General features: G+C 41.2%; 1 protein-coding gene across 4 annotated transcripts in view; it reads left to right on the top strand.

Moving 5' to 3' along the window:
- The window catches only part of ARID1A (AT-rich interaction domain 1A), a 134,794-nt gene that overhangs the window by 23,543 nt on the left and 86,075 nt on the right, over positions 1-25,176 (top strand). The gene's annotated exons all lie outside the window — the stretch shown is intronic.

Here is a 25,176-nt window from a genome sequence, read left to right as displayed (position 1 = left end):
ATTAAAGTAAAAACTGAAACTTCAAAAAGAGATTAAAAGGGTCATAAAAGAGGCCCTAAAGAAAAGCAAGAAAATTACAGGAGCAGATTTGCAAGTAGGTGGAAGCAGCTATGGCAAAGGCTTGTATCTATTTGGTTGCAAGTATTGACAAATTCAGCAAAGTACAAAGCTAATAAAGTTAGAATAGGAAAAGCAGGAGAGAAAATGATTTAGCTGCAGCAGAGTAGAGCTGGTACCTACACACTCTGTGGAAGAAAATATAAGAAAAATTACTTGAGAATACTGAGTGAACTGGAGCAAATATTAAACAAAACTGGAAGAGAGACTTAGTCACATGATTCTCATTGTCTTGGAGAGTCATACTGTAAGATGTCCATGATGTCCTAAAAGAACCTGAGTGAAGGGTTGCAGGTCCCCAAAAACATGTAATACTTGAAGTGTGTGTTACAAAGGCAAGGAAACATGTTTGGAGATGAAAGCGTAGCCTGACCGTATCTCATCTTGGTAGCTTAGTATTATGGTGGTAATAAGAAAGCAGGAAAATTGGCAAGTCAATTGGCAAGCAAAGCTTTATGCAGAGATCAAGCAGCCAAACTCTAAAACATGTATATATGGTAAAGCCAGGGATAGGGGAGGGTATTGAATGAGTGCTACACGGGAACCTATTCAAAATGTGTTTAACAGAACACTCAGTGAAACAGCAATCCAAAGCTGTTGTCTGGGTTAACTGTAGCAGAAGACAAATTGAAAGAGGTATTTTGTGTAGAACTGGTGTATGGACTGTTGGCTTCAAGAAATCCTACTGAAAATGTCATGGTTGGAAAAGAGAAGAAAGAGATGGCTCTGGGTAGATCACAACATACTACATTTGGAGAACTTCCAAATGGTTCTCAGAGCCAAGTCCTTTGAAGGGAATACAAGAGAGAAACTGGCAACTATTGGTCATTTTGAATAAGGTATGGAGGTTGTAATATGCATTGATTTATTTCTTGTTTGAAAACATTTTAATTTGGTAAAAATACTAATATAAAATAGGATGCAAGTTTTTACCTGCAGTTGTGAGAGACCAGAATTACAATATAAGGGGTCTTACAGAGTTCAGCAATAGAGCAATAATCTTTTCCACTCTGTTGCTATTCAAACAGTAGCACAATGACTCTGGTGATGTCCTTTTTTAAAAAAATGGAAAGGTCCAAAGACAGAGCAATGACAGCAGCTGGACCACCTTGAGTAGGACAGAAGTGAGCAGGCAGGGAGAATATATAGATGAGCTGACAGGCACAATGGAGCAGTACTGGCCACATATGAAGCAACACGCTCTGCAATCACTGAGGGTGCTGTCAGTGGTCAGATTGCTGTTAGTGGAAGTGGAATTCTATGAGAAGTGCAGCTGCTACCAGCAAAAGACAAATGAGTAATAATGAAACAAGTATGTTGGGAGGGGTTTCAAGGCAGAGATGGTGTCCTCCTATGTATTTGTTTAGCAGTTAGCACAATGGGACTCTGATTTTGACTGTGGGTTTGGGGATTTATGCAATACAAATAATAAAATATTTATAAAACTGAGAGTTAACTGTGATGTATAACCTTATGGTGGAAAGGAATTTATGCATATGCCTGGTGGGAAGATCACTCTTCTGGTGAACGTTATTTGTGGGAGAAGAGCAGTGGGGACTAGGGATTAGCAAAAACTGGCGTTCATCCATTTCCAATCTTCCCTAAACCATTCTGGCATATCCTCTGAAAATGTGTAAGACCAGCAGTAAATATATAAACCCTGTATTTTCTTGTATTGAGTAAATTCTTGTTTCTCTAAGTCTGCAATTAGTACTATAGATAATCACCCTTTCCCAAATCCATTTATGCCTCCACAGAAATTAGATAGTTAAGAAATGTGGTGTGAGGGTTTGAAGGCAGCGGTTTTCTCAACCTGTGGTCCAATGAGCACACAGCTGCAGCCCATGTGACATCCTCAAGGCCATGCAGGTATTGTGTGTGTATATGATATATGTGTGGCTGCAGCTCACATAACACCTAGAGAGCTGCATATATGCCCCACAATGGTAAATAGGTTTAGAACCACTGAGGTCACAGCTACAATTAGCAGAATAAAGAACAGTGGATTTTCCATTCTTTGTTACAAACAATAATTAAGGTGTGACCTCCATGCATGAACACAACCAGTTCACAACACATCAAGCCCTTTGCCTACAGTTGATAACCAGTGGGCTTGCCAGCTTCTGGATACTGCTCATACACTGGTAGTGTCTTTATTTTGATAGTGATTGATCTTTTGTCCTTCTCTAAATCTCATACCTTCACAGAGATCTTATTCCATAATCTAGGTCTGCACAAAAGTCTTCTCCTAAAACTGTGTTTCTCAAACTGGGCAAAGTGGATTCCTTAGGGCATTCCACTGTCTTTTCTGAGTAATACAAGAAAACACAGTGGAGGGAAATGCAACAAAATAATTCCCCCGTCTTTTCTTGTTGTGTTGATTCTGACTTAAGTCTCTCAAAAAAATAGTCTCCTCTGAATATTCAAGACATGATTCTACTTTTACTGAACATGAAGTGAAAAATACCAAGCAAGAAAGTTTTGCTGTTGGAATATTCTTTAAAACTGCACTATCCTCTTACACTCACCAATTTTCTTCACATCCCACTTTCCCCAAGAAAATATGATGGGAAACTCCATACACATCTTTTATATGTTCATTAGGGAGCCCTAATATTTTGTTTTCTATGAGACAGTTTGGAAAACCTTACACTAGAACAAGATTTTTTTCCCAGCACTTCTATAGAGAAGTGTGGGATTCTTTATGTGACATTGCATGTGCACAGATTTGACTAGAGCAAGGATCACTGCTTAGTTCTCCAAGTACAGTCTGACACGGAGAATTTGCTGAGCTTGCATTCCGGGCCAGGTCAACCTACATACTACTTACCCTGTGTATTTCATGCTTCTTTACACTCTTATGACCTGGATGAATTTTGCAGGGAATGGAGCAGTGCGCTGTTTTATTGTATGGGACTCTTTGAGTTTTGGTCATGCAATCTTAAATCAACTCCTTGTGATACATTAGGTTGTCACATATTATTTTTTCCCATAGGACCCTGCCTTGTTCATTGCACCAAATCAGTAGTTATTAAATATTTTATTTTATTTTCTTGATTCAGTGTGGGGCCCCATACTTTATTTATTGCACACATTTCAAACCCTTCAGTGAATCTAGAATTATGAATTTCCTCATGGACTTTTTGTGGTTCTCATCACTATAGCATCTGACTGCTTTACAAATGTTAATTAAATGTATCTTCACAATAGGCCTGTTGTGAAATTATCCTCATTTTACAGAGGAAGAATTGAGAAAGATTAAGGACAAAATTAACAAAAGTGTCCACTAAGTTTTGGCTGCCAAATTTGAGAAACCTAGGGACCGATTTTTTCATAATAACATTTTCATACCACTTTATATGTTCAAAGCACAGTTCTTTTTTACTTCAGTTGCAGTTGTCAGTGCTCAGCACTTCTGCAAATCAGGCTCCTTATGTTTGAGATGTGTGTCCCCAGCATCCCAGAGTAATTCTGTGTCAGAGGCATGGATAGGATCCACTTGTCCAGTGGGGTATTCAGTTGCCTTAAGACTATCCTTTCTCTTTATTCAGTCCCCTGCTTTCTTCACTACGCATCTGACTTCTGGACAACAGCCTCATTCTCTGTGCACCATCCATCTTGCACTTGATTTTGCAACCTTCATGTCTTATCACAGAGTTTTATTGTATATAATTCATATGTTTTAATAAAGAAAACTGAAAAAACATAAACTTAATCATGTGGAACAGTACTGTCCCCCACAAGTATGGAGGTGGGCCATGCACAGGGTATATGGAACAGAATCAGACAATTTTGCTGCCAGTCTCTAACAAGCTTTTGCTAAGCATGTGCAAATGGTAATTTTCAGAAGCTTTAAATTCAGCCAAATTTAGGTGGGTTTTCATAAGAATACCAAAAAGTACATCTCCGCCTCCAAGGCAACCCTTCTGCTCAAAATGTGAAGGTGCTAGAACTTTTCAGCAAACATCTGTAAGAATTTAATATGGTCAAAACAGTGTATTTTACCTGATCCTCATTCTTGCAAATGGCTGAACCATTTCTATTGAAACTTAGTAATAATAATGATCAGCCTGAGGCAACCACTTTGCATGGAAAATTTCAGCCTCAACAGATGAAGTTTGGCAAAATTATAAGCAACTGAAAACAGGGTCTTATAGTGGAAATGTTAGGTAACCTTAATTATAGGTGTAGCTGCCAGCTTCACCTATAATTACAGTATTGCCTAGAGGGTCCCACCTGAAATTTGGGGCCCCTTTGTGATAGGCACTGGGACACAACAAACACATTGTAAAAGATGGAGAGTTTACAATCTTCTAAATAGACAGGACACGACAAAGATGGGAGAGCAAAAAAAGCATAGTCTAAGTCAGGAGTAGAATCCTGTTATGCTAACTGCCAGTCCAGTAGCCTGTCACTAGACCATGCTGCTTCTCAAGGAAATTATCACAGCAGAGGTTCCATATCTAAAACAATGTGGAAGACAAAGAGGAAGGTTCTACAGTTCCTGTTGGCTTTATTGACTATATTTTTTAATACAGAGGATAGCTCCAGGTTTTATGGTGGAAGGAAATGGCCATGTTATCAGAAATTAGAGATGGAAAAGACTGATTTAATGTATCCAGACTATCTCCCTGACAATGCAGGAATCTGTTGTCTTCAACAGAATCCATTATCAAACATTCCACAGTGTCAGTGATATCAAACTAGTAGCTAAAAACCTGTGCTATTGCATGGGCATAATTTGTAAAGTTATGTGTGGCCAAAACAAACAAACAAATCTAAAAATGACTGAGACCTTTAAAAAATTGGATTGTATAAGACTGTGAATCCCAGTTATGATTGAACCTGGTGATATTCTAAACAAAAACCTCTTGTAGCTGTTCCCATTGCTTCACACTGATTCTCAGATTCTAGGATTCAGAGTGATGCTTGGGATTATCGTGTATGCTGGTGGCAAATGAGGGGGTCTGTTTGGGGTGAAAGTAACTTAAAGGACTTACCAGTATGCAGTGTGGCCAGGCTCCTGGGCAAGGTAGGGGGTGCTCTGGGCCCCTGGAAGGGGTGGGGCCAGACTCTCCCAGCCAGCCCTTCAGCGCTGCCCAGCCCGTGCGGCCCGGGACTCCAGCGGCGATTTAAAGGGCCCAGGGCTCTGGCAACTGCCGGGAGCCCCAGGCCCTTTTAAATCACCGGGCCCCGGAGCAGCTGCCCCATTTGGGCCCCCCCCAGCAGCCCCGCTGGTGCGGTGCTTAAAGCGCTTTAACGTCGGCTGCGTACCGCCCCATACTGGCGGCCACTTTCTTAGCGGTATACCGTACTGGCCTGTACTGGCTTACTTTCACCTCTGGGTCTGTTGTGTTATTTGTGTAAGGATCCACAGAACCAGAACCCAGGTTTGCAGAGCTTGGGACAGCTGCTGTTCCAACATTGCCACTGGGAAGTTATGCAGAACTATCTCCAAGGAGCATTGTGAAGATTAGGTGTTGCAGGATGTAGTGCCCAAAGGGACCATAGCAACAGGTCCTGTGGCTTTCTGATTGGCCCATGGTCTCTATTTAACCCTGGAGGGTGGCCCAGGAAGTTGTCTGTGTAACCAGGCAGACTTCTGGCTTGCTGTGACTTTACCCCCTCACCTCACTTTCTGATCTCTGGACTGACCCCAGCCTGACTCTGACCCTGACTTGTGCCTGCTGATCCTGGCTCTAGCAATTACTCTGATCCCTGCTTGCTGACTTGTGGCTGCCCTTGACTTGTGGATGCCAGCCCAGCTGTGACTGCTAAGTTAGATTGCTTACACCCTGGTCCTGTGTAGTTTGCCCAGACCACTTTTGACCCCTTCTGCAGAAGCCCATTAGTAGGGATATGGAAGGGGCATGTCTTTTGTGACCCACTGGGGTACCGGATCTATAAGAGCAGCTTGTTCAACTCCAAACCAAGAACTATGTGCTGTGGTCCCAAGTGGCACAGCTCCTAGCAGAAAATCAAACACTTTGCACAAAGCTAGCATGATCCTAGGAAGAGAAGGCTATGCTGCAGGCTCATGTTGGGCCACTGCCCTCCAAACAGGATCTGACAGTACCACTACATGAATGTTTTGATGAGAATCACCAGAAGTTCAGGGGGTTCCTGAACCAATGCAGTCTCATTTTCAAGGGCAGAGTAGGAATGTATCCCACTGACCAGGTGAGGTTGGAAATAGTGATCAGTTTGCTATCTGGAAAAGTGCTAAATTGGGCCTTCCCCCTGCTGAAGCAGAACAGCCTGATGTTAACTGACTAAAATGCCTTTCTGTGATTTTTCCCCACACACACAAGATAGCCCCGATTGTGCTCACTCAGTGGAAGCTGCACTACAAAGGCTCCAGTAAGGGAGAGGGCCAGCTGCCTCATACCCTGCCCAGTTCCAGTGACTTGTGGCCGACAAGTGGAACAAGGCAGTCTGAACTGCACCAATTTCAGTATGGACTTAGTGAGGAGGTAAGGGATGAACTAACCCATGATGAGACCCTAACCAGAATGGATGTTTTTCTTGAACTCTCTCTCCATATTGACAACTGCTGCGTGAGCAAAAGGAGAAGAGAAGGGGAACCTTGCCATCGTTGCCTTGCCTGTATGCCATGCTGAAAACCTCAGGGTCCAACCATGTACTGATGCTAGTTAACTTGGCGCACAGACACTTGACCCTGTAAGAGAAGGAATAGTGATGGTGAAATAATTTTATTACGGAGTGCCAGGACATACCCTCACCTCCTGCCTATCATGGACCTCGACTAACAAGGAGTTGGAAATAAGTGAACCCATATAGAGTGGGCCAGCCTGAACACCACCAGGTCGCTATGCTCCAGAATTACCCCTCAGCCCTCGATGGAAACCTTATCCGGGACATATAAGTCCTCCTTATTCTTCCAAGTACAGCTACAGTTACGTATTGCGAATGGGACCAAGCTGATTCCCCCTCAGTGGGCCCTGATTGATTCTGGGGCCACCAATAATTTCAGAGATGATAAAGCTGCTCAAGCCCTACAAATCCCCTTACGGTTAAAGTCTATATCAGTTTTCATATAAATGATAGATGGGTCACTCCTGTCCTCAGAACAAAGTAATACAGGAAACAGTACCCCTAGAGTCCATACTCCAGGGGCATCAGGAGGTGCTACAGTTCTGTGTAATTCATTCTCCATGCTTCCCACTGATTCTAAGTGTCACGTGGCTGGTGCAGCACAATCCTTGCATCTCCTTGTGAGAGGAGAGGATCAGCTTCTCCTCTGAACATTGATGAAGGGTCTGCATGCTGTTGGGCCCCCACCCTCTGTCCCAGGCTCCTGCAGCTGATCAGGAGAAATCCAGGTGGCGGTGGCTAACCAAAAGGAACCACTCCCAAACTTGAGTCCCCATCTGCCTGATAAGTATCAGGATTATGCAGACATTTTTTTAAAAGAAAAAAACAGACCCGCTACCTCTGCACTGAAACTACAACTGCCCTATAGACCTGCAACTTGAGGCAAAGGCCCTTTATGGATGGATCTGTGTAATGTTCAAGCCAGAACTGGCAGCGCTTTGTGTGTACATCCAAGAAAACCTGGCCAAGAGCTTCATCCAATGCTCCACCTCCCCAGCAGAAGCTCTGGTCCTTTTTGTTAAGAAAAAGGATGGAATGCTACTCTCTGGATAGCCTACTGTGCTGTAAACCAAGTGAGAGTCCAAAACCGGTGTCTCCTACCCCTAATCTTGGAGTTGCTAGCTCAAATGTGGTCTGCCAGAATTTTCACCAAAACAGACTGCTGGCAGGGGGCTTACAGCCTAGTGCACATTAGGGTAGGAGATAAATGGAAAACTGTTTTTCAAACCCCCCTATGTGCACTTAGAATTGTTAGTAATGCCATTTGGTTTGACCAATGCTCCCATAACCCTTTAACACTTCAAGAATGATGTATTTAGAGGCATCCTGGACCAATGTAATCATCTATCTTGACAACACATCTTGTTTTCAGAGAACCCCAAGCACCATTGTTACTAGGTTTGATCCATCCTGGAAAGACTACGGAAGCACAGCCTGTATATGAAACTGAATATGAAAAATGTACCTTTGACCAATCCTCTACAGAATTATTGGGTTATATCCTTTCTGCAAGAGGACATTAAGATGGACTCTCCAGAAGGTGGATGCCATCTCCAGCTAGGCAGTGCCCAGGTGCCCCCAGGACTTGCAGCTCTCCCTGGGCTTTACAGATTTTTACCAATGATTCATTCCAGGCTTCTCAGGGCAAATAGTCCCCATGACAAACTTCCTCAGCAAAGGTGTTGAATTTGGGTGCCAGAAGCTCACCTTGCCTTCAAACAGCTCAAGGCCACTTTCACCACTGCTCCTGATTTAGCACATCTTGCCTTGGCCCAGGCATTTATAGTGGAAGCCTATGCCTGCATTGGATTCAGACTCTCTCAGAGTCATGGGCCACAGGAAGTGCTGCACCACTCCGCTTACTACTCCCCAATACTCACCCCTGCTGAATGGAATTGTGAAATATTAGATAGAGAACTGATTGCAATTAAATCAGCCTTTGAAAAGTGGTGCCTTCACCTCAAGGGAGCCTGAAATCAGGTGCAAGTATTCTCCATAAGGCTTGAGCCTTGAACCAAAGACCACTCAGGTGGGCAATATTCTGCTCTTAGTTCTATTTCATCATCATGTATTGCTTGGTAATGAGGAAGCCAATGCCTTATGCCGAAAAGGAAAATACTACCAAGAGGGTGAGGAACCTAACCAAGAATCATCCTGTCTCCTAAAATCTCACAACTTCCTTAGTGCCACAATACACCAAGATCAGATTAAGCTAATCGGATCTGCTTCACAGGGTAATCTGTTAACCCAGGAGGTGACAGATCAGCCCAAGAAGTTGAGACCCAGAACCAAAATGCAAAGTTCCACACAAGACAAGGTCACATAACTTGATGGGCACATATATGTTCCGTTGGAGTACCCCTGTTTAAAAGTGCTTCACCTCTGCCATGACGCCCCATTGGCAGACCATTTTGGCTACCTTCAGACATTTTGCACAGTTTCCTGTTTCTTCTGGTGACCCCATATATGAACCAAGGTCCAGCACGATGTTGACACTTACGAGCTGTGTGCATGCACCAGGATGCCCTGTGCTAAGTCCCTCAGAACTCTAGTACCCCACCCTAGACCCTGGGCCTCAATCACCCTTGATTTCATAGTGAACTCCTTGAATCTGACGGACACACACTGGTCTTGACAGTTGTAGACTAACTGACCAAAATATCACACTTCATCCCTGTGATTGCCTGCCCTCTGCTGAAAAAACAGCTCATCTCCTGCTGGTGCATGTTATCAGTCTTCATGGGCTTCTGACCATATCACCTTGGACCAAGACCCACAGTTTGTCTCATGCTTTGGGCATGAAACTTTCTGGTTACTGGATGTTTGTGCTTTTACCTCCTCCACATACCACCCCCAGACAGATGGGCAGACAGAGGAAGTGAACCAAGTACTAGAGCAATACTGAAGATGTTTTGTCAACTATCATCAGGACAACTGGTTGTCCCTCCTGCCTTATGCCGAGCTCTCATACAACAACACCAATCCTAGCAGATTGCCATGGGGCAAAGTCACTTTTTTTTGCAAATGGGGCAAAGTCACTTTTTTTGCAAATTACAGGTGCCACCCTCGCTTTAGATCTGGCCTTGCTGGCAGCCTCCCAGAACCCAGCAGCAACTGACTGGATCCAGTGAATTCATCATATCCTTAAGGAGCTTAAGGACCACCTTGAAGATATGAAAAAGGTCTACAAGCACTACACAGACTGTCAACACCAGGAAGACCCAGCTCTGACAGTAGACGAAAAAGTCTGGCTTGCTGCAAAACACCTCTGTATGAACAGACCATTCTGAAAGCTAGACCCAGGCCGGCTCCAGGCACCAGCGAAGGAAGCAGGTGCTTGGGGCGGCCAATGGAAAGAGACAGCACGTCCGGGTCTTCGGCGGCGGGTCCCTCAGTCTCTCTCTTCCTCTTTGAGGTGCCACCGAAGAGGAAGAGAGAGAGTGAAAGACCCGCTGCTGAATTGCCGCAGAAGAATGAAGCGGTGCGATTGAGGTGCCACCGATCGGCTTTATTTATTTTATTTTTTCGCTTCGCCGGTTGGGGCAGCAAAAAAGCTGGAGCCGGCCCTGGCTAGACCACCAGTTCCTCAGACCATTCCAGATTTGTCAGCAAATCAACCCTGTCACCTTCATATTGTAGCTCCCTCAGATCCCTTAAGATGCACCCTGTCTTTCATGTATCCCTTCTGAAGCCTTACAAGGAAGACCCCTTTCCTGAGTGGTCCCAACAGCTGCCCCTGCTGGTCCAGGTCCAAGGGCATGAGGCATACGTAATCCATGATATCCTTGATTGTAAATGCAGAGGGAGAGTCTGTACTACCTCAAAGATTGTGAGGGCTATGGTCCGGAAGAGTGCTCCTGGGAACCTGCTATTCATGTGGCTATACCTCTGACCTGGTAAAAAGCTTTCATCAAGACCATCCAGACAAACCAGGCCCAGTGCCAACCCAGAGGAAAGATGCGCCTGAAGGGAGTGAATAATAAAAGAATCCATATGACTAGAACTCTGATTGTGGAGAATGGGATAGCAGCTGTTCCCACATCACCACCAGGAGGCCATGCAGAGCCATATCCAAGGAGCACTGAGGAGACTAGGTGCCCCAAGAGGTACTACTCAAAGGGACCATAGCAACAGCATCCTGTGGTCTTCTGATTGGCTCATTCTCACTATTTAACTCTAAAGGGTGCCCCATGAAGTTTTCTGAGCAACATGCAGACTTCACCTTGCTCTCTGCACCTGCAGTCTCTGTCCTGAGCCTGACTCTGACCCTGATTCTTGCCTCCTGATTCCAGCCTGGTAACTAACTCTGATCTCCAGCTCCGACACCAGCCTTTCTCTGGCCCTGATTCTTGCCTATCAAGCCTGGCTCCAGTGACTTACACTGATTCCCGGTCACTGACTACTGCCTTGTGGTTGTCCTTGACTTGTGTACACCACCCCAGTAGTGACCGCTAGGCCAGGCTGCCTGTGCCCCAGTCCCTTACAAATAGTGTTGGTGACAGTTGGGCCGCATAATCCACTGTTTGTGCACTTTCTTTTACAACCAATGAAACTGGTGCATACAAATTAACTGTAGAGTTAGAGTGGTGTTTATCTCTGATATCACAGTTGTCTAGGACTCTTGGCATGGCATCAATATATGCCTTGGTATTGCTTATATTGCACGGGTGTAAATTCAAAATAGTTGAGAACTTAAAAATTGGATGGTAACAAACCATGAAACCGAGTGATGATTCATCCTTGTGATATTCTGAACAAAAAGAGCTCTCGGTCATGCTTGTAGTTGCTTTCATTGCTACACACTGATTCAACAGACATTTTAGGCTTCAGAGTGATACAAAGAGGAATCTTATTATATAGATATGACTTGTCCCAGAAAACTAATCTTGAAATATCACCGTGATGAATTGTCCGCCATGACTGTGGATGCATACTGAAGGGGAGCTGATGTTAGGTGACTCTGTTCCTTATGATTGGACTTTTATAGTTAGTACATGGGAGAGGGAGAGGGAACTTTCATTTGTCTCAACACAATTCTGTCTTTTCACTTTGCATGTTTTACATGTTTCACTTTGCCCCTATTTGTTAATTATCAAAGCTATTTGTGAAAAAAGCATACTGTATCATTCAATTTTGATCCAGCATGAAATCCTCTTTTTAAAGGTTTTATTGAGAAGCCTTTTACCTGCCAATAGCTGAGATTGGGTTTTGTTTTTCTTCTGTAACTGCTGATAGCTAGCAGTGAATCATTACAACACACTGCAACAGTTGATCACTGACCTCTAAGGAGCTCTTATTCCTCATGCTGATTCAGGCATTATTTACTATTATTTGTTATACATTGTAAAAGTATCCTAGTTTCTTTACAGAATATATAAAAAACATAGTCTTTTTCCTGAAGAATTTACAGTCTAAGAACAGACAAAACATAATAAGCAAATAGACAATAGGAGGGTAGGGGAATGGGAGGATGAGATTTACATCAATAAGACTAAGTGGTTATGTCAGTGATGTCATTAACTGTACCAGTGGAAATCCAGAATCTTGAACTCTGGTCTCTGTAGGTAAGAAAAAAGTGGAAATTATTTAAAAATATCTTACTTTTGTAATGTATGTACTTGTAAACTTTGTCTAAATACACCATGAATCCTAAAACTGTGTGTATATAGATATGTATAGTATAGCACTGAAGTTTACTTCTAAGTAAATCTACTGACTTATGCTTTCTGAGTTGCGGAGAGAGAGAGATTTTGTGTATATCAGAGGACAAGGTGGCTGCACACCTGGGAAAGGAAGTGCAAAACAAAAAAAGTATGGCTCTGTACCAAGAAAGAACAATATAATGGCATGCTTAGTGATGAGAAAGCGGGAGGAGGGGGAAATACTGTTGGTCATTCTGGATCTTTTTAGGCCTTTAATTCTGAAATCCCCAAAACACTGTTTTAAAAGGTCATACCCTTGTTCTTCAACAAAGAAGATAGAAGAATATACTGTATTTTGATCTAGCATAGTCATTCCATTTGGAGGAGTTCAGTGAAATTAATTTAAAAGTGACTTTTTTTTCTAGTCAGTGGCTGTAGTTTCTTTATCATCCTGTCCAGTTCTAGATATTACTGAGTTAGGGAACTTTGCTACTGACTATAATATAGGTAATTCTGACAGCCCTGAATTTGAAGAAGACCATGTAGAAGCATTGCAGGAGCAAAATCAGCAATGATAAATACACTTATCTAGCATTGCCCTGCCAGACACTTGCAGCAATGAGAGGCTATGGATAGTAGAACCTAATGTTACTATGTCAGTGACCCACTGTATGTGATACTGAGAGGAACTGTATTACTATCAGTTGCTTTTTCAAAGGACTTCCTGGCATTGAGAGACAATGGTTAGGAGGGTTAGTGTTATCTTTTAAAAGCAGTGCTTAAAGTGAGGGGTGGAGTATAGGTGGTTATGCCTTCTTCTCACTTTTCACTATTGCCAGTTGAAAGAAAATATATATAGTGAAAGTTGGAATATAGCAACTTCACCTCTCCCCCAAATTCAAACCTTGTTTAGAAGTAAATTGGTTGAAAAGGGATTAAAGTTGCAAACCAGCAAGTGTATCTATATAAACTGCAAATAGAAATACATTTAGCTTCAAAGGATTTTTTAAGCAAAAGTTTTGATAATTTTTTACTGGATACAGTATATAAAATATTTTCTTTCTTTAAAAAAAACCCAAAATATTTGAAAATCAATTCTTCCTATTTATTCAGTAAATCTTGAGTTTAGGGTTCTAATTTTCCTGAAAAGAGATCTCTAACCAGTAGCTTTGCTTTGCTGCAGGTGCTTGCAATGTTATCAGTTCCTGCAGAGAAACACTTCTGTCAAAATTGTGCAGTGAGACTCCTAACATTCATATTTAGTCAGCTGGATACAAATGGCTTGGTTTTCAAAAGTGCAGAGTTTGAACAGTCCCAAGAAAGTCAGTGGGAGCTGTGGGGTTTTAGAACTTTTGAGAATCAAGCAATTTTTATGTAAGTTGAGATAAAGTTAGGCTCTAACTTTAGGCACCAAAGTTTTAAAATGTTGTCCTTATGCTTTTAGGGCTCCTATCCTGCAATCACATCCTTGCAAGTTGACTCCTATACTGAGTCTCAAAAACTTCAGTGGGACTTCACACAGGTGTAAAGGTCCTGTAAAGAACCAGAGCATAGACAGTCTATCCTAGCAGTCACAGCTGGATTGGTGTCCACAACAGTCAGCAAGCTGAGATCAGAGTAATCACTAGAGCCAGGATCAATAGGCAAGAGTCCAGGTTAGGCCAGAATCAAAGACCAGAAATCAGAGGTAGTTACCTGGATGGAACCAGGAGGCAAGATTCAGGGTTAAAGTCAGGCTTGGGTCAGAGGCTGGAGAGCAGGAGGCAAGGTGAGGCATTGCAGTAAGCCAGAAGTCTGTGTGGTTGCCCTAGGGTGACCAAATGTCCTGATTTTTGGGTCTTTTTCTTATATAGGCTCCTATTACCCCCCCCATCCCCTGTCCTGATTTTTCACATTTGCTGTATGGTCACCCTAGGTTGCTCAGACAACATCCTGGGGCACCCTCCAGGGTTAAATAGTGAGCATGGGGCAATCAGAAGGCCACAGAGTGCTGTCATTTCCCACCATTTGGGGAGTACTTCCTGTGGTGCTTAAGCTCCACAGTGCTCCTTCAAGATGGTTTTAGATGACCTCCTAGTGACAATGTGGGAACATCAGCTGTCCCAAGCTCTGCATAGCTGGGTTTTATTCCCATGGTTCCTTATGGGGCCACCCACATGCATTAGATTATAGGATCAAGGCTTTAAAATGCTTCTTTTAAAAAATATTTTGTGTAGGTGAGTTAAGCATCATATATATATATTTAATTGCAATCATCATTATATTAAAAGGTGAGTAATTTTTTGTACCTGAATGGATTCCTTTTTACTGAGGGTTTTCCAAGGCTGGTCTACACACCTGTTCTTTTACTGATTTGAAATATTTCATATCTCAATTTTGTATTAATATACCATGCAATAATCACTTTTACCTTCCTTTTACTCTTTGAAACTCAGAAACATTATTTACAATAGCGCAGCTCTTGAGTTTTCTGGCAGTGGAATAGATATTCAACGATTTTAGTTGTGTTCTTCCTATGTTTTAGGAAGTACATCTGGATTATTAACTATTTTTTTTTAAATCAACCTTTTTATAAAAGTCTTTCACAGTACAAAGAGCATGATAAAGTTGGTGTAACAGTATATTCTACTCTCAATGACCATGGGTATAGTAGAATCCTATATAGAATATGAGCATAAAAGTTCCTAATTATTTGTTGCAATGTACAGATCGTACCTGAGGATACAGTTATCCACCATGTAGAGTGACTTTACTGTAAAATGGTTCCACTTTACCCATATATGTGAACTGGATGTCTGTTAAAGATAAGACTTTTCAAAAATCTTCTGTCTCCATCCCCACAGAAGGTATTTGATTTTAATTTCTCTCTGTGTATGTTTGTGGATGCACAGATTTTTTTTTTCTCTTCCAGGCTGGGAACTTGTATACTTTTGATATGGACTTGATCTTGGAAAGTGCTGAGCAAGCTGGCCTCAGTCTAACAAAGTGCATAGTTAATATTACGTATGAGTCTTTTAACAGCAATGGGACTTTCTTGCATAAAATTAAATATGTACTTATGTGCGATACTGCATTGGGCCAGTGTGTTCTGTACCTTGCAGAATTGAGACCTGTGAATCCAGAGTGAATTTTTACAGCTGAATTTTATAACTTTTGAAAAACAGGGTTTAAAACAGAAACTCTGACAGATGTTTAATTAAAATAATGATGATAATTAAAATTTAGAGAATTGTATATGTAAAGTTGATGTGACTGATTTCTTTCTGTCTCTCTTTGAATACAAGCACTCTCCCCTAGAGGGTTAATGCAGGGTGTGCAGTTCTCAATCATACTCTATTCCTCTGAGTTCCTTGTCCATATTTGCTGTCTGTTTCATTCTGATTGAAAAATGGCAGTGTACAATGTTTGGTGTAACCTTAATCCTGACCAGCATCTGGGCCCCTTTAAACAAACAAACAAAAAAGTGCCTCTACCACAAGTCAGGGCTTCTGTATATACTTTCATAGAATTATAGAACTGGAAGGGACCTCAAGAGGTCATCTAGTTCAGTCCCCTGCACTCAAGGCAGGACTAAGTATTATCTAGACCATCCCTGGCAGGTGTTTGTCCAACCTGTTCTTAAAATCCCCAATGATGGAGATTCCACAACCTCCCTAGGCAATTTATTCCAGTGCTTAACCACTCTGACAGTTAGGAAGTTTTTCCTAATGTCCAACCTAAACTGCCCTTGCTGCAATTTTAAGCCCATTGCTTTTTGTCCTATCCTCAGAGGTTAATAAGAACAATTTTTCTCCCTCCTCCTTGTAACAACCTTTTATTTACTTGAAAACTGTTATGATGTCAGAGATGAATAGTGTTTTAGAATAGAGAAACTGAATATGAAGAAGAGATTTTATTTTGAATCTTCATTTAGCACCCCCTTAAGCTATTAATTACCCACAAGCATGTTAGAAGTAATGCTAATAGAAAACTGACAGAGAATAAAAATGTCTATTTGATGCCTCATGCCATTTTCCTATCAAATGTAACAGGCATTTTTAGAGGCCCCCAATGGCAACACTGTTGTATTAAATATCCCAGAAGACAAAGCACTGAAGATGAAATGGTGGGAACCTAAATATATATTGATGAATGTTCCCTCAACACAAGTAATTTTATTATTTAATTGTTATGTATTAAGTATTAAGACAAATCTAAATAGCTGATAAAGATTATAAACTTAAGCAGAAGCACCATACATGCCTCAGGTGAGAAGTATGAGGTTGAAAACTAGGGGACAGTTCTAAAGAACTCAGCTCCCACTTAGACACCAAAATAGATTTTCAGAAAAATTCAATATGTTGTGTGCCGAGGTCTTTTGAAAATCCAGACTTAGATGTCTCCAGCACCTGAAAATTGTGTGTATGATACTATAATTGCACATCCTACAGAGTATTATGTCTATCCAAACTGTAAAATAGCCATTTTATAATAGGATACAAACACTGTGGGTATGATTCCTAACTACACAGTTCAGAATAATTCTCACCAGCCACTCCCATTTCCTTGATGATTTTTCTTCTTCCAGTTTGCTTTTTATTTCCCAACCCACAAGCCATTGTAGGGCAGCAACTGACTTGTCCCTTCAGCTGAGGAACATTGGACTTCACTACTGAAACAGCCATAGAGATTGTTTCGGAAGTCTGGGCAGTATGAAGCATTCTCTCCCAACTAGGGCTTTTAGTTTCTGATGGCCTGAGTGGAAGAGCAAGTTTAAATACTTAACTTGGACCCCCAACATTGTATCTTGTTGAACTGTCAGTGTGGCAATCCAGTCCATATTATATATATGTATGTAGTATGTTCATTTCCCCCGCCCCCCGTTTTTGCTGAGAGACAGTAAAGGATGGATGTCTTCTATCCTTTTAGCGTTATTCACGTAGCACAGTATTGATATTTTTAGGGCATATTATATACTTTGAAACCTGTGCAAGAGGCCACATATGTCAGACAATCTTCTGTCTTAAGAATCTGCTCCAAAGTATCCCATAATAAGCTGAGTACAGTTCTGCTCTAACTTTATTAGACCACCTCCCTGAAATGATCCATTTTTGTCAGTCTTTTGAGGGTTAATTAAGGCAAGTTTCACTATAGTGGTGTTTGGCATTCTGAGTGAGTACACATGCAAACAGCATGTGTGTTGTCTGAGTGAAGAATGTATATTGGAATGCAAAGGATTTGCTTATGTTAGTACAGTATGTGTTGTGGGAGTCTAAGTATTAAGTGTGTGTGTGATGTTTATACTCTCATTGTTTCCTGATCTCCCCATTCAACCTGGGGTCATAGCTATTTAATACAGGATGCTTCAACAGTTGTTTGGGGGATGGGAACCAGAGGAGCCCAACTCCATACATTTTAATCTGGTCTTCAGTTCATATTAAACTTCAGGAGAGAAAGTGATAATCTGGGGACCTGCTATAACTCTTAATGGAAGATTTTCTGTCTTGTCATTAGTTTGCTTAGTGGAGTGTGACAGATCTTCTGTAGCAGCTATTCTTACTTTACTTTTTAGGCCACTTTTCGTGGTGACTGTAGGAGGCACTCTTTTCTGAGCAAGTGACTACAATCTTGACAATCAGAACACTAAAGGGCATGACACCCTTGAAAAATTCCACTTCCTGTGTACTAATACTTTTCCTTGGGTCTCTCACTTATTCCCATTGGTGGGTTTTGTGCCTGAGGATAGGGACTTTTAACTTTTCCTATAAATGCTATGCTGTGGAGTACAGGGAAGTGATCAAACTTACTGGGTTTTTTTAGTAACCCCATTTCTACATGACCTGTATCTCCTATCTGCTTGTTTCCCTCCATTTTATTTCTCATCTCTCTCTCTCTCTTTCCCTCTCTCTCTGTTTTTCATCTCACTCCAACTCTCTCTCATGCTGAACTTGCGTTTGAACAAAAGACTCCATTCCAAATCCATTCCAGAATTGCTGTGAGAAACTTCATAGCAAGAGCTGTCTGTCCTCTCTCCCTCCCTATCTCAGTAAAATGGCAGTGCAAGAGCTTCATGAAAGAGTGTAAAACCCTCTTTCTGAGTATCTTGCTTTCTTTTTGCAAAATCCTTTACTGCAGTCGTGACTCCACCACTCAAACTTCCCCAAAAATACACTTTGCTGGTCAAAAGTGTAAACATATTTTTTACACCCCACTGAAAAAGGAGAACATAAGTAAAAGAAACACAGATGAACAGACTTGTTCACAGCCAGTAGCTTTTCTTATGAAGGCTAATTAATTTGTGATCTCATTTGTATTTGTGTGTAATATTGCAGTTCCAAGTGCTTGAAATCCAAAAACAGTTTTGCTTAAATAGGAGAACGCAGGCCCAAAGTTCTTCACTCTGTTGGAGTTTTAGAAGGATTTCTAAACTATTTCTAAGTGAGTTTCTATTGTAATATGTTTGTTTGCTTCTGTCAACTAGATTTGGATACAAATTTCTAGTGGGCTCAGCAGAAATGATACAGTTATGTTCCTGATCCAGTGCAGTGGTTTTATGAAACTCCAGTCCATGTTTTTTTAGTAAAAGCTTTACACTTCCTTCTCTAAAAGAATATTCAGCACCAGAAACTGGTAGGTTGAAGAGGCTGTAGTCTCTGTGTGTTTGTATATACATAAGTGTATATAAAATAGATGCATTTGTTCTTTTATTGCACTTAACTGTCAGATGCTGATCAGAATTCTGTCCAGCATCTGATCATATACCAATTCTGATCTGGAGTTACGTATTCATAGTTCCAATCCCCTAGTCTTTTTAATGTTCCTCATATGTTCAATAAGAAGACCGAGGTGCTTTTTCCACTTTGTCCTCATTTTAGGCCTAAATATCTCTGCGACACATGCACACACAAACTTGGCATTATCTTACTACTCAAATCACAAATGTGTGAAATAGAGAGCAAAGACTATGTTGTTTATTTAGCTTAAACAAATTCTACATTGTTTAAAGCTCTTATTTTTCTACTCCACTTCATATTTTCCTCCCATTTTGAGCCGCAGCAGCTTGAGAGGTTTGCCAGGGAAAAGATCTCTTAACTATAGTGCAGGCTCCATTCCACCTTCCTTTATGAAACTCCAGTTCATATTTTATACCTCCTGGCTAGGGCTGGTAAAATAATGGATTTCCTTGACTCAGACTTGAGTCCACTTTCCTCTTTTAAAGGGCATCCCAAAGTTTTTTCAGCTCTGTCAAATGTAATCAAATGTTAATGCCAGACTTCAGCAGTGTGTCTGAAACCTTAACTCACTACCTTTCCTCTTTCTTTCTTCCTTTCTTCTTGCTAACTTTTTAAGAAATAGCAAATCCAATTTAAAAATCCACTCCAGCCTTTGAACTTTGCTGGTGTGCTCAGTAAATTGACAGAGTTACCTTATGCTCAAACTCCACTTCAGTTTTTTTCTGTAGTGATCTCTCACTGTGTACCTCTTTGCCATTGTGGCAATGTTTGAGTGGGAATAATACAATATCTTGATATTACATTTAAAGAACCTAAACAAGGATTGGAAAAGTCTGTCTTGTACAGTGCCCAGTAGATTGTTCACACACATCAAATAATAATAATCCATAAATAATATCAATACTTAAGCTGCTATGAAGCTGCAGTAAGTATGCTGAAGCTAGATATAATAGAATCTATAGTGGAGAGAGACTATACAACACTGTAGTGGAGCTAATACATGTAAACATGTTTCCAGAAAACTTAACGTTTCTTAAGAAAAATTGGTCAGCAACCACATAGGCATTCTAATGTACCGTAGATAACTTTTTCTATTTCCATTCCATATTTTGCAGTGTACTGTATGAATTAGAATAGATTTGTTTCTTATTTTTGGTCCAATCCAGGCAAATCCCAGTAAAATGGAAGAGCATCTTCATTCTCCAATCTGTATGTTTCTGCTCAGCTCTTTCATTCCAGCTTGGATGCAGTAGTTAACACTTTATTGCAGAAACTCTATCCAGTTCCTGAAGTAATAATCCAGTCCATGTTTATAGCTTGTTTAAGGGGCCAGGGATAATAAGGTGAGAGAGAGAGAGAGAGGTGTGTGTGTGTGTGTGTGAGAGAGAGAGAGAGAGAGACTTTAGTTCGGTTTCCATGTCAACAATTCAGTCCATATTTGCCATCACACAGTTGGCAGAGCCTCTTTTATTAGGGAGACTACTCCTGTTTCTAGCATTCTGATCTATACCAGGTTTCCTAAACTGCCTTGGTACTAGGTTAAATGGCAAGGCCACCTTCATGAAGGAGACTTTAGTTAATAAGAGCTGGCCTAGTGGTGGTGGCCTGCACTACCATGTGGGAGACCTGAGTTGGATTCCCATCCTGTGGTATCTCACTATCTGAGCTGCTAGGAGCTGGTATGGCAGTGGAGGAAATATGCTCAGCACGGAAGGTAGGGGGGCAGGGGAAAAAGTGCCTCGCATAACATAGCAGTGATCCCTCAGGTCATAAAGGAGGAGAGTTGACATGTTTTTCAAATAAAGTCTTGTCCAGTTCTCTTTGGCTGATAGTCGCAACACAGAACCACAAGAGGATTCTGTTGAGAGGATTCTTAGGTCTTGGATAGAAATGTTGGAAGAATGCTGCTCTCTATTTTCCAAATCTAATATTTTGGGTTCGACAGAGTGCTTCAGTATTTAATAAAACTACAGGGCCTCCTTTCTGTGAGACAGATTCTGGAATTGCTTCAGGTTTCACAAACTTCTTGGTAAAATTAGTATCTCCTTATTGTAAAGGGAATCCATTCTAGTTTCCACATTCCAATCAGCTCTAGGTTTCAGTGTCCCACAGTGTTCTTTGAAGAAGATTCCAACAGGGTGAGAAATTGTAGGATAACCTCACATACAAATTCATAATTTAGATGGGGGAGACTGAAATTTAGGCTCCTGGACTGAATTTGATAGCCTCTAAAGGGGTCCAATGAGATGGCAAGGTTTAATTTAATGAGGCAGACTCTAATCTGGTTTCTGGGAGATTATAACACTCAGAATTTTGTAGCCCAAGAGGGTTTTGGATAAAATGGTAGCGCCTGTTCCATTCTATTTTTTTCTAGGTGCCCAACAATTCAGAATTTGTTGGATTCTCATTAAAGTGGGGGAAGCATCCTTGAAAGGGATATCCTGTCTGCTTTGCCGCTCTTTAATCTTTTTTGGATTTTACAGCCCACCATAGAGCTTGGTAAAACCACAGGGTCACCTTCGTGTGAGACTCTAGCTTGGTTTGCTGAAGGAGAATCTGCTCCAAAACCAAAACTCTCTCTGGACAACAGTGCTTGATCAAATAACAGTTTGGTTTTTTTTGTGAAGAGCTCTCAGATCAATTTTCTAATCTAGAATTTTCCAGAGTTTTAAAAACCCACTGCATTTTATTGAGCACTACAAAGGTCTCTTGTGTTGAGTACACTACAATGGTAGTATACTCAACAACTCAGGAGTTTCTGGTTTCAGAGTAGCAGCCATGTTAGTCTGTATCCGCAAAAAGAACAGGAGTACTTGTGGCACCTTAGAGACTAACAAATTTATTTCAGCATAAGCTTTCATGGACTACAGCTCACTTCTCCGGATGCATAGAATGGAACACACACAGACAGGAGATATTTATACAGACAGAGAACATGAAAAGGTGGAAGTATGCATACCAACTGGAAGAATCCAATCAATTGAGATGAGCTATCGTTAGCAGGAGAAAAAAAACCTTTGAAGTGATAATTGAGTTTCTGTTGGTTTCCTTTACTCTTTTTGTACACTTTAAAAGTGATGTTCATAGGGCAAGCATATAAAGACATGCCCAACCCCTCTCTGCTGGAGGAAACATTTTGTGATAGGCCTATGAGTGGACAGGGGGGAAATATTGGGGATTTTTGGAATCCATCCCAAATTAAGGCCTGAGAAATTGCTTCAGAATTGTGTGTCAGTTGGTAAAGTACATTTTGTGAAGGAGACTCCAATCCAGTTTCTGGCTCTAGAATAGGATGATTTTTCTTTCAGGCTGGATTATAAACTTTTAGCAAGGATTGTGTCTTCCTATATGTTTGTGTAGCACCTAGCATGTTGGGGCCACAATCCTGAGAGGGGCTTTTGCGTGGCTACTACAAAACAAATACTAAATGTAGCTATCGTTATGTATTATCCCATTGCAACTCTCAGTAAATTACGAGAGAGAGAGACTCTTTTTCTGTGCCAATGCTGAGGTAGACTCTACTCTGTGTTATACATTCTACTGTAAAATGGCAACGCTGCCTTGGTTAGGGAGCTTCTAATGCCGTTTGTTGCTCTGGAATGCATTCTGAATTTAGCTACACATTGACTTGTGCTAACTTCTACCCCAGCTTATTACTTTGGAGTCCCTTCTGTTTTTTAGCACCTGCTGTACCATGTATATTTATATTATGTTATTTAGAATATAAATATATAGATTCTAATTTTTGTATTATTGCTGGATCGATGACATTGTACACTGAAATTTTCTATTGATTGTAAAACATGCGCAGTATTAGCAATGACCAGTTTTTCAGGTGCTGCCCAGACTAGACCATCCTAGACTTAGCCTCTCTATCTGACTGCTATCAGGGATGCTCACTGTGATAGCATTTTTTGTGAAGTGGACCCTTAAGAAATGGTTGAGACCATCAATCCATTTCATAGACACCCTCAAAGCATAACAGCTGATAATCTCTACAGGTCATTACTGCCCTGTACTTGTTTTGAACTGATGTTCTAGCATTGAAAGACTGTATATCATCACCTTCTCCCTGCTCCTTCAAGCATCCTATAGACATGGTTTTCTTATGTTAGTGTTTATATATAAGTTCTATATCTTTCGTAAAACTTCCCCTTCACAAAAAAATAAAAAAAAATTAAGAAAAACTGTATCAGTGGGGGAAGAAGGAGGAAACTTCTGCCTAATATACTGTCAGGATGGTGACTGGATTATAGAACTTGATGATATCAGAAAATAGTAGATTCAACATTCACATAATGAAAGATAAGTTACAGCAGAGGTAAAAAGTCCAGTGCCTTCTCTGCCTCTGGGCTTCTTAGCTAACTACACCATTAGGACAATGGGCAGCCTTCTATACTTCTTGCTCTCTCCAGGAGCAAAATGTGGAATCAAGATCCGAACTGAAAAATAGTGTAGCGAACACTAATATAATGTGAGACTAATTAGTTAGCAATAATACTTCGCATTGTTGATATCCTCACATTAAAGAGGCTTCAAAGTGCTTTGCAAACATCATTTTTCTCACACAGATGTTGGGCAGATTTAGTAGTATTCCCATTTCAGAAGATGGGGGAAACAAGTTATGATGTGCCCAGTGTCATGTGATGGTCTGTTACCTATTTCTGCATTTGTTGTAGGTGTACATGGTGCTTCAAAGAGATGGGCCCTGTCCTAAAGGGTTTCCAATACAAGGGCCTGTTTTAATCCAGTTAATCATCAATGGGAGCAGGTTATAAAGTAGATCACATAAAGACAAAGGGTGCTGATGGGAAGGATTGTGATACAAAATAGTGTAACTTGCACTACTTAAAAATCTTGAAGCCAAGAAATGTGCATAATTGTATATGTATTACACACACACACACCCTATATTAAAAGAAAGTTATTTAAGTTGCAAAGTCAAGTACTTGAAAGATAGGAAGTGTCAGATTTACAGTAATCCATGCAATCTTAATTCAGCTCCTTGTCCATTCAGCCTCTTGTCTGAATGAGGTAGGGGTCCTGTGGAAAAAATATTGTGATCATCTAATTGGAGTGTATCAATGGATACATACCAGGGGGTAGCAACTCATGAATGAGCAACTCCGAATGTGACATTTCCTAACTTCCAACTGCTTGACTTTGCAATGTAAATAACTTTCTTTTAATATATTTTTGCATGACTCCTAAGGGTTTTCTAAGGGGGGGAGGAGAGAACTTTTGCATCATAGTACAAATTTATATCACTTGAGTTACAGGACTAACTATGCTGATGGCCTGCTGGCACAATATGCTGCATCTACAGGGAGCCTGGCCTGACTCAGCTCTCTTTCTTCCCACCTCATCACCAGGAGAAGGACCCTTGCCCCCTGTGGTCCTCTGGAGCAGGGGACGTGCTGCTCAGCCTCGTACAGTCTCTAGTGTAGTTATGAGGGGAGCCTGACCAGGGAGTTGGGGGAGTCCTGCTCTGGGTGATGCCCCCAGAGAAGGTGATAGGAAGGAGGTAGGACACTAGAACCATGTGCTTGGACTGAAGGGTATGTAGTCAGGTGGGGAGCTTGGCTTGTCTCTCTCCCCCCCACCCCATCCCCTAGTAGTTCCCAGTGCACTGCCTGCTGCTTTGGCAATAGTGTAAGCCCCTGGCTTTAGCATGTTTATGTTCAGTTATTATTCTGGCATACAGCCAATCTTGTCCAGAGGAACACAAGCAGCAGCCAGAAAATGTAAACTGTTAAAAATTGCCAACAGGTAAATCTGAATGGAAAATCCTGGGACAAACAAAAGGCACTTAAATAGCCCAAGGGACTTTCACCTAGCTGAACTTCACAGGCCTGCTGCAAACAATGCAATGTAAAAATGTCCCCAAAAAGATGAAAGACACTTAAAATGGATATTATTAGGCATCCTAAGTAATAAGGGTCTCTTCCATGTCCCCCTATAAAAATTGCAGTGCATTATACTGTTTGGTAGCTAGAGTCATTTTCCAAACCTTTCTTTAGCCTCCACTCCCAGAGGGTAAGATGGACACATCCCTCAGAGCATCTTATTCCCTAATCATCCAATTTAGA

The sequence above is a fragment of the Mauremys mutica genome, chromosome 23 (assembly GCF_020497125.1).
Source record: "Mauremys mutica isolate MM-2020 ecotype Southern chromosome 23, ASM2049712v1, whole genome shotgun sequence".
Lineage (NCBI taxonomy): Eukaryota > Metazoa > Chordata > Testudines > Geoemydidae > Mauremys > Mauremys mutica.
The sequence above is the reverse complement of the archived record's forward strand: the minus strand, read 5'-3'. Positions and strand labels throughout refer to the sequence as shown.